Source organism: Mauremys reevesii, linkage group 2 (assembly GCF_016161935.1).
Source record: "Mauremys reevesii isolate NIE-2019 linkage group 2, ASM1616193v1, whole genome shotgun sequence".
NCBI lineage: Eukaryota > Metazoa > Chordata > Testudines > Geoemydidae > Mauremys > Mauremys reevesii.
The window spans coordinates 188,796,365-188,806,650 of record NC_052624.1 but is presented as its reverse complement, the minus strand read 5'-3'; the positions used below and the strand labels follow the sequence as shown (position 1 = coordinate 188,806,650).

The following is a 10,286-nucleotide window of genomic DNA, read 5'->3' as shown; positions in this document are numbered from 1 at the left end:
TCTGCCTCCATGCATTCTGCCGGGCTCTTTCAGTGTAGGAGGACTGCATGAGCTCAGAGAACATTTCATCACGAGTGCGTTTTTTTCGCCTTCTAATCTTCGCCAGCCTCTGGGACCAGGGCCGGTGCAACCATTTAGGCGACCTAGGTGGTCGCCCAGGGCGCTGGCATTTGGGGGGCGCCATTTTCTTCGGCAGCGACTGTGGCGGCCGGATCTTCGGCTGCCCCGGTCGCTGCCGGCATTTAGGCGGAGGGAGCTGGGGCAGGGGAACGCGGGGAGGGCCGCCTGCAGCAAGTAAGGGGTGAGGGGTGGCACGCAGGGGAACTCCCCGCCCCAGCCTAAGTTGATTGGTGCTGCAAGCCTGGGAGGCGGGAGAAGTGAAGCGGCCACGGTGTGCTCGGGGAGGAGGCGGAGCAGGGGTGAGCTGCTTCACTTCTCCCGCCTCCCAGGCTACTAGTGCCAATCAGCTTAGGCGCTGCAAGCTTGGGAGGCAGGAGAAGTGAAGTGGCCACGGTGTGCTCAGGGTGCTTGTGCTCGTGCATGGAGCAGGGGTGAGCTGGGGTGCCTCAGGGTGGGGGTTGGGGAGCTGCCGCAAGGGGGGGCGCTTCAAGGCGGAGGGGGGAGCTGCCGCGGGGGGGGGGTGCCTCAGGGCGGAGGCGCGGGGGGTGCAAGGTGGAAGTTTCGCCTAGGGCGCAAAACATCCTTGCACCGGCCCTGTCTGGGACAGAGATGATAAGGGGAGTGTTGAAACATTTGCAGCTGCAGGAGGGAAAAATGGGGAGAGTGATATTTAAAAAGACACATTTTAAAGAACAATGGGTAGACTCTTTCACGGTGAACCAAGCTGTTAACATTACATGGTTTCAAACAGCAGCACCCTCATTTAAAATGGGTTGGCCATTTAAAAGGAGGGGCTGCGGTTTTCAGGTTAACGTGCAGCACAAACCCAACTAACCCCCACCTCTTCTCTGGGTTGATCGCTTCACCCCTCTCTCCACCACAGCCACAGGCAAACATCCCAGCAGGAATGGCCATGTCTGAATGTCCCCTTAATAAAATCACCCTATTTCAACGAGGTGACCATGAATGGTATCACTCTCCTGAGGATAACACAGAGAGATAAAGAATGGATGCTGGTTGAATGCCAGCAAACACTGGGACCATACACTGCCATGCTTTGTTATGCAATGATTCCAGACTACGTGCTACTGGCCTGACGTGGTAAAGTGTCCTACCATGGAGGACAGAATAAGGCTGCCCTCCCCAGAAACCTTTTGCAAAGGCTTTGGGAGTACATCCGGGAGCACTTCATTGAGAAGTCCCTGGAGGATTTATGCTCCATCCCCATACACGCTAACAGACTTTTCCAGTAGCTGTACTGGCTGCGAATGCATTCCAGGTCTTCTGGACAAATTAATCATTAAACACGCTTGCTTTTACACCATGTACAATATTTACAAAGGTACCGCCTTCAAGGTCCATGAGCCCGCCTTGGGTGGGTTGGGAGGGTAGTGGGTCCAGAGTGATAAACAGTTCCTGGTTGTTGGGGAAAACGTTTTCTCCGCTTGCATGCTGTGCACTATCTTCAACGTCCTCCTTCTCATCATCTTCCTTGTCTCCAAAATCTGCATCCCTGTTGCGTGAGAATCCATTGACGGAGTCCACGCACAGGGGTGGGGTAGTTGTAGGGGCATTCCCCTAGAATAGCATGCAGCTCATCATAGAAGCGGCTCTGACCTGGAGCAGCCGTTTGCTTCTCTTTGGTGGGCTTGCCTGAGCTCATTAAGTTTCACGCGTCACTGCTGTGGGTCTCTGTTGTAGCCTCTGTCCATCATGCCGTTGGAGATTTTTTCAAATATTTGGTCATTTCATCTTTTGGAATGGAGTTCTGATAGTACGGATTAATCTTCCCAAACAGTGATCAGTTCCAGTACCTCGTGTTCGGTCCATGCTGGAGCTCTTTTGCGATTCTGGGACTGCATGGTCACCTGTGCTGATGATCTCTGCATGGTCACCTGTGCTGATCAGCTCACCACGCTGGCCAAACAGGAAATGAAATTCAAAAGTTCGTGGGGCTTTTCCTGTCTACCTGGCCAGTGCATCAGAGTTGAGAGTGCTGTCCAGAGTGGTCACAATGGAGCACTCTGGGATAGCTCCCGGAGGCCAATACCATCAAATTGCATCCACACTACCCCAAATTCAACCCAGCAAGGTTGATTTCAGCGCTTATCCCTGCATTGGGAAGGAGTACCGAAATCGATTTTAAGTGGCCTTTAAGTTGACAAAAATGGCTTTGTCATGTGGACGGGTGCTGGGTTAAATCGATCTAATGCTGCTAAATTCAACCTAAACTCATAGTGTAGACCAGGGCTAAGGGTATGTCTAAAGAGCAAAAGCTGGCCTAGCCTTCCCCAGCTAGCCTGAATCCAGCTAGCATGAGTAACAGCTGTGAAGACAGCACTGTGTGGATAGTATAAACCCATCATGGACGCTGGGTACATACTCTGCTCACTAGCCTTCTCTGAAGCCTGAACTGCTCTGTCTTCACTGCTATTGATACCTGCGCTAGCTAGATTATAGTTAGCTCGGCTGGGTTAGACCATGGCAGCTTTTGCTAAGTGACCAAGATTAGACAGGAAGTCTGTAACAGAACTTGGAACTGCTCCAGTGTCCGGTGCCAGTCCCATCACAATGCTTCCTCCTTGTGGCTCTTAGAAAGGTGTTGTGGTTTTTTTTAAGTCAACAGACATATATGCGGGTCACTGGCTGTTACCTTTGTCCCAGACAATAGTCTCACCCTTCATACGAGACCATTCCCAGCAGAAAGGGAACAGACTAGTGAGAGAGTAACCCAGGATTTACTTAAGAAGAGAATGTTTGGCAACTTGTATGTGAATAAGTGACTGATTTGTTGCTAGGGAACTGTTGGAAGGAACCTTTTTGATCTCCCATATGCTTAACATACTACCAATAAATAAACAAAATAGCAATAATTATAACAAACCCCAAACCTGTTGTATCTCCAGGATTCATTAAGGATGAAATACAACTGAAATTCTGTAAAAGAAGGTGGCAGGGTGGGACACATTTTGTATTTTCCTGCTGTGCATGGAAATGATGCTTTAAACTAACTTTTTTTTTTTCTCCTTAAAATTTAGCTTAGCTGGAGCAGTGGGGGAGCCTTCCCTTCCCAGACAGAGAATGAGCAGGCAGACAGTAAATTTCCCCTCTGCCAGTTTTACTTGCATCCAGTTCTTCCTGCCTAGTACAGTTAAGTTTTTTAGATACTTTACTTGCATTTCTAATTCAGTTATTCTTCTGAAATTTATTCAAAGGATTTATGCTTATGAAATTATAATATAATGCTGCCTATATGCCAATGAGCTGCAGGCAAAGAAAATAATTTTCTTCAATTTACAGTTATGAGGCTGGAGGAAAATGATGCCTTCTTATCACCTCTTTTTCTTTGTATGTCTCAGTATTTTTTTAAGTCTTCAGAAGGCAGGAGCTGATGATGAATTCTTAAGCAGATCACACTGATAATTGTATTTCAGAACTGTCAACTCTGTGAAGACTGTCCACGGAGGTGTCTCAGTTCACTTGAGCTATTTGTGTCACTGCTTCTTCAGGAACTCAGCCCTCAATAAAACCCAAATCACTGGGGATATTGTTAAGTCTTGTGAAAGGATTATTAGATCGAAGGAAAATTTATGGATGACACTTCGTAACAATTAATCAGGAACTGTTGATGAAGTTAAGTTGGTCCTTTATTCTTGAACAAAAAAAATAAATAAATAAAAATCAGCCCCTGTACAAATTGTCAAATGGCCTATTTTGTCACTCTGTTTGATTAATGGACCATTTGGAGTCCCCAAAAAGTCCTAGTACAAATAAAAAAGAATCATAAATATTGAATAAGCTCACAGTATAGTTAACCTTGACTACATTCTGGAACATTCTTGGGCAAAACTTTGCTATTCTGAAAATAAATTGCTGTGGGGATTAAAAAAAACAAATTGGAGATTTTGGAGAATGTCACCTACACAACCTTGTCATTCTGATTAGCCTGCTGTGATAAATTAGTTTAGTTAGCTTTTGCAATCAGGTCAGAAACTGCAGGCACACTTCTGCGTTTTGCTGGTGGGGCTCCCCCTGGCCCACAAAAGGGGCACATGGTGTGAGGAAAGTGCTTGGGCAGTTGCTGTTTTACATTACACACAGTACTAGGGTGCTGACAGATTATTATCCCTGTGTCCTGTGATTTATGGAAATAGAGCCCAAAGTGTGCTAAGAGCATGGGAGTTGTGGTGCCATAAGGTTGTTTCAGAAAGGCTGGTCAAAAGATGGCTAGTGATTTGTGTATATGCAAATGATGAAACCTGAGTTTCTGCTGCTGCGTACATATGCTTTGATATATATTCTGGACATGCTGTTGCCTTCTCTTCCTCTTACTCGATTGTCTCTCCATTGCCAGCTCCCCACACCCTTGCTTGATGCAGTGGCTATGGCCCTGTCACATCTGACCAATCATTTTTGCTAACCTCTGGTGGTATCTAGGTCACAGTGATCTCTAATTTTTTTTGCTTTTATTCTCAATGAAGAAGTTATCCAGTACTGCTGTTCTTAGTTTAGGCTTGATTCACCAAAGCACTTAACCGTATGCTTAACTTTAAGCATGTGAGCAATCCTGTTGCTATTCAGCACACACTAAGTGATTTGCTGACTCAGAGCCTTAATCAGTCTGACACAACACCTCCCTCACATCCCAATTATCAGTCCCTTTTGACAGCATATGCAATAGGGTGGCCCACTGACCCCCACAAGCTGCTATACACACAACCAGTTCCTTGAGGCACAAAATCTTTGTGCTTGGGAAGTGGGCTACATTCTGGAATTTACAAAGCTACCTACACTATGAATGTAACATATAGTAAAATGACACCAGTTGTCCCATTAATTACACCCTGTCCATTCATTGTCAGTATTAAAATGAGAGTGTGTGTGTGAATCATTTCCCCACATTTAAGTGTTTCATCATGAGCCCCAAAGACTATTTTCTGCCTGATTTCACCTCCGTAAACAAAAGAGTTCCCCATGTTCACAGGCACCTACGATTACTATGTTCCAGAATAGCAGTAACAATCCTGAACAGGGGAGGATTGGCTCAGAGGGAGTATGAGACATATGGCATTCACGTGAAAAATTAGTGGGGTTAGTTCTGTTTACTGCCTGCTGCAAGCCCTTTGGTTCAGTAGGCCTTCTCAGCATTCAGCAAAAAACTTTAGCTCAGAATAGTGGGAATAGGGGAACAGCAGGGACAGTATGGGGCATTTTAATACTTTCATTTGAGGTTGCTCGGGGGGAGAGAGACAAAGGAGGGAGGATTAAGTCTTTCAAACACTATGGTTATGGCATCAACGTGTATGTCTGAAAAGGAATGGTAAGTCCTTGTACAATTTTTGTTTGGCAAAATAGCATAGAGCCTGCAATCAGGCTTCACAGGCAGGACTGGGTTGGTCGGCATCACTAGTTCAATGAAAGTCTGACAAGGAACACCTGTAAAATGAGGAGTTGGTAATCCAGTAGGTGGTACTTTCCCATAAAGTCCAGCCTGAGTCAAAGTCCCTGCAGCAGAATGTTAAGGAGATATTGTGCTGTTTGTCTAATGAGGTGTAATGCCTGTGGTTCTGAGTGCTTGTGATTATCTGGGATGGTACTTTTCATAAGAGTAAGATGTTAACGCTGGTGAAATTCCAACTCTGGTAATTGCATTCTGCCTACAGGAATTCCCTCTATAGATTCACTTAGAGAAGGTGGAGTATGCTTTACATCCTGGTCTAGACTATTATGAATTGTTGCAGTGTGCTGCTAAACAATGGCCACTTTCTACCTAAGCCATTACCTTTCAGTGATGCATGAAGTGATACTTGTATATCTCTTCCGCACCTCACAGGAGTGTTGTGAGAACTAATTAACATATCTAAAGTCATTTGAGATCTTAGGATGAAAGCCATAATATGAGTGCAAAGTATTATTATGGATAATCTTTGTCTGAGTGATGTAGTGGTGCATGTAATTTCTTTTTATTAGAGAGGATAATATGAAAAACATATAGCTGTTAAAATCACCAGGCTCCAACCTGGATGATAGTTTGCAGCTAGATACCCCCAAAACTTAGGAATTTATCCTCTTTTGTCCAAATGCCTTCCTTTACAGCTGTCTGGATGCTATTCCAACTCTCTACTCTTTAAGAGGAAGCTTTCCCAGCTTGTTTTGCAAATGGCTGCCCCTTTAAATTTGGCAGAGAGCTGCAGTTGCAGCCCTGAAGTAGTCCTTTGGCAGCTGTTCCCTCCCATTCAGCTGGTAAGTTCTCTTCTTATACTTTTCCTTTCACTTACCATAGCAGAGCGGGTGCATTCTCACAAGGCAAAATGGTACCAACTGGCTCTTAAAAATAAAGGAAAAGTTTAGTACTGTCTTTCCTCCCTCACCCCCCATTTACCACTGATAGCAAAGGCATACATTCTCATGGCTGTTATTTCAGTGTTACCTCTGTGTTTGGTCCTATGTAAACATAAAGGAAGACAATCTGTGCCCTGAATTGTTTACAATCTATGGGCCATCCCACTTCTAGCCATGGAGGAAAACCAAAACGAGCAGAAAATTTGCTCCTTGACCACAGTTCTTTCAGAAAGAGGGTGATTGAGCCAACTGGGTACCTGTGTCTGCCTAAATCAGACCCAGATTAAATCTGCAATCACTGAATGGTGCAGATTTTGATGTTGTCCTTCACAAGCAAAGGAACAATATTTCAGCACAAAAATACTCCTGCATTACAAGGAGTGTTATGAAAACCTTTTTCTTCAGGTATATCCATAACAACTCATAAGCAAATGATCACCATGCAAAGGAGTCAAACTAATTAAGCCAGGGTGGGTGGATGCTCGCAATCTTCTGTTTGGCTAATCCTTGGGTAAACAAATGCATATGCTCCTTACCATTCCCAAAAGCATCTGTACCTGGCTTAAGATGTTTTACTCTGGTCTTATACATGTTACTCTGTCACATTTTACAAAGCATGATGCTCTATCCATTTTTCCTCCTTTGCCCTCTTTTTTTACTAGAAAAAGAATGCTAAATTTGCAGCTGGGCGCCATTATAAACCCTGGGCCCTGCTAATGCAAACACTTATGCACATACATAAAGTTAAGCACATGCATAAATGTTTGAAGCATCAGAAAACAGATTAATAAAATTGGTTTGTCCTGAAAATTGCTAGGCTTACTCTGCAAGCAAAGGACAATTTTTTTCTATGAAGTTTGGGGAAAATGAATTCAATTGTTGTTGAGTTAAGAACCTATCCCTGATTTTGAAATAATTGTTTTATATTATTACAATGGTTATAGTATGAATGGGCAGTTTGCGCTATGGTGACTGGTTGGAGTTTAGACCCTGATCCTGCAAGCTATTCTGTGTAGGTGGGCCCTCCATGCATTCACAGAGCCCTGTTACCCCCTGGGGTTCTCCCATGTGGAGCAGCTTGCAGCATCAGGAGAGAATGTTGTGATTGTTTTGGCTTCACCACAGTAATAGAGGTTTTCAATTGGCTCAAGTGAGAGAGGATTGTACTTTAGAAACAAGATTCTAATTCTGACTTTGCAGGCTTCTATGCCTTATCTCATAATTGATGCAGAATGGTTCCCAAGTGGAAGAGGAAACACACTTAGCTCCTTCTCATCCTATATGTACCGCTAGGATTTCTAATCCATATAGAGAGGGTGAATGACATAGAGACTGTTTTCTTCTTCATAATGGATTGGAGTTGAATGGTGTTTTTGAGACGGTCTGTGGAGTGTAAAAGATAATTGTTTGGCTTTGTGCCTGAAATGAGAGAGAAGGGGAGTGAGTTTTGAGTCTCTGACTTGTATATGGTGAGCAAGTGGCAAAACGTTGGGTTCTGTGGCTAGTAGAACATAGGAGAGCTGGAGAATGGTCTCTGGTTGGGTTTATGGGCCACCTGTGGTGGGTGGGTGGGTGATGCTTTGAGGAGGTTTGTAGCATATGCTGGACATGTTGATGATGTAACATGAGTATAATGAGTTCGCTGCTCCAGGCCAGTGGGGACTGCAGGAAGCGGCAGCCGGCACATCCCTCAGCTCACGCTGCTTCCTGCAGCCACCATTGGCCTGGAATGGCAAACTACAGCCACTGGGAGCCGCAATTGGCCAAACCTGCAGACGCGGCAGGCAGGCAAACAAACCAGCCCAGCCCACCGGGGGCTTACCCTGGCGGACCATGTGCCAAAGGTTGCAGATCCCTGGTCTATAGATAGAGGTTGAGTGTGTATATAAGGACTGAGGCCTGGTCTATACTAGGAATTTATTTCAGTATCGCTACGTCTCTTGGGGTATGTGAAAAATCGACTCCCCTGAGGGACACAGCTGTTCGGACCTAATCTCCAGTGTAGACCAATGCTAGGTCAAAGAGAATTCTCCCGTTGACATAGCTACCATCTCTCTCATCGGCATAGGTAGCATCTATGCTGCTGTGGTGCTGCTGTACAGGTTTATGTGTAGACAAGCTCTGAGTTAAAGTTGTTTTTGGAATACGTAATGTGGTGTTTTATTATGTGTGAATTTTTTCTGTATTTTTAATTGCTTAGGGTTTGTTTGTTTTTTAACTCCAGTTATAACTTTGTTAGAACAACCTTATCTTCAGATTAACAGAGGCTTTTGTAACTAACCTTGGGTGTGGGCCTGAAAGCCATGAATTAAGAGAGGTGAGTGGAAGAGATATAGAAAGAGCTGGAATTTTTTTTTTTCTGTTTCGAGTGTCTCTCCCCATATACATTCCTTTTTGGGCTCAGCTAGTGCCAACTGTTCACAGACGCCTCTTATCATAGGCAAGGCTGGTAGCACTGCTTATTATTAAGGCTGCTTGAAATTTCCCACTGTCTGACCCTGTTTTCAATTGCTTAAAACTTTGCCGAACGTTAATCATTTGGGGTGAAATTTTGCATGCTGGGTGTCTGCTTCAGGCTGAATTACTAATGATTTTTTTATTTTTTTTTAAATTTCAGCCAAAATGGTTCAGCCATTTCTGGCAACAAAGCAAGGAGAAAATAGACTGTTCTGTCCGTGTTAAAAAAAATTCTAGTGCCTCTAAGATTTGGAGCAGGGTAGCGGCCTTTGGAGCAGGATGTACTTTTTGCTGTCCCCGTGAAAATTTGGCCAAGTTATAAGCCTTTGAAAAATTGTGGTTTATATATGCTCAGCAGAGACAGATTTTAGCAGCTAAATACCCTGAAGATCCCATGCTCCAGCCTGGGATTTCAGAGGGCAGAACAGGACTTTATCTCCAGTTGCAGCTCTGGGTGCTACAAGTCATGCCAAATCTGGGCACCTGAACTGAGAGGAAAGAGACTGTCTCTCCTATGCTCTCATTGACAGCCCTGATGGGGCCCAGGAAGTACAGAGGAGGAAGCTGTGTGATTTTAATAAAGAGGGAACAAGGGTTGGATCTGCAGGAGGTAGCGGGGTAGGAGGCTGGGGAAGGGGACTGGGACAGAAGGCGGTGAGGGAAGAGAAGGAAATTGGGTCTGGGAGTTAGGAGAGGGAGACTGGGAGCCAAAGCAAGGGTAGACTGGGACTAGCTGTGCAAGGAGACTGGGAGTCGAGGGGGAAATGGGGGATTGAGATTGCATGAGGAGCTGAGGAGAGACTGGGACTGGCTGGATGAGGAGAACGGGTTTGAGAATCGTTGGGGTGAGGGGTGGAGGAGAGATGTGTAATAAGGAGCTGAAGTGTGGGGGGAAGACTGAGACAAAGAAGTGGGAGTTTGCAAAAGTGCTGAACACTCACAGCTGCAAATGAAATCAGTTTGAACATATAAAGTGCTTAAAAACTCTGAAAAATCAGGTCATAAGTGCTTGACTTTGCAACCTTAGTGTTCGTTTAACACTTTTTTCTGTGTGTAACTCAAAATATATACTGTGTGCAACACATGTACCAAGAGGGCTGTACATTCTCAGTTCTTCACCCTTAAGTGCAAACTCTTTGTCACCTACCTATTGAAATAATAATATGGTCTTTATACATTGAATATCTGTCTTACTTGTGACTGAGAGAACCCAAATCATGTGTGTCAGAAGATTCATGCATTAAGAAGTGAGAATTGAGAGGCTTGCAAAATGTTTAATAAAGTCTACCACACTATTGTACGGTATGCAATGACTTAGAATAGCACAGTAGAATATATGTGACTAGAGTTAAATACAATGCACTATA

General features: G+C 44.6%; 1 protein-coding gene across 1 annotated transcript in view; it reads left to right on the top strand.

Annotated features, from left to right (window-relative positions):
• Window positions 1-6,348: 6,348 nt before the first annotated feature.
• The window catches only part of TSHZ1 (teashirt zinc finger homeobox 1), an 84,515-nt gene continuing 80,577 nt past the window's right edge, over window positions 6,349-10,286 (top strand). Inside the window, 1 exon segment of the mRNA XM_039525638.1 lies at window positions 6,349-6,363. The gene's annotated coding sequence lies outside the window, so the exon portion shown is untranslated.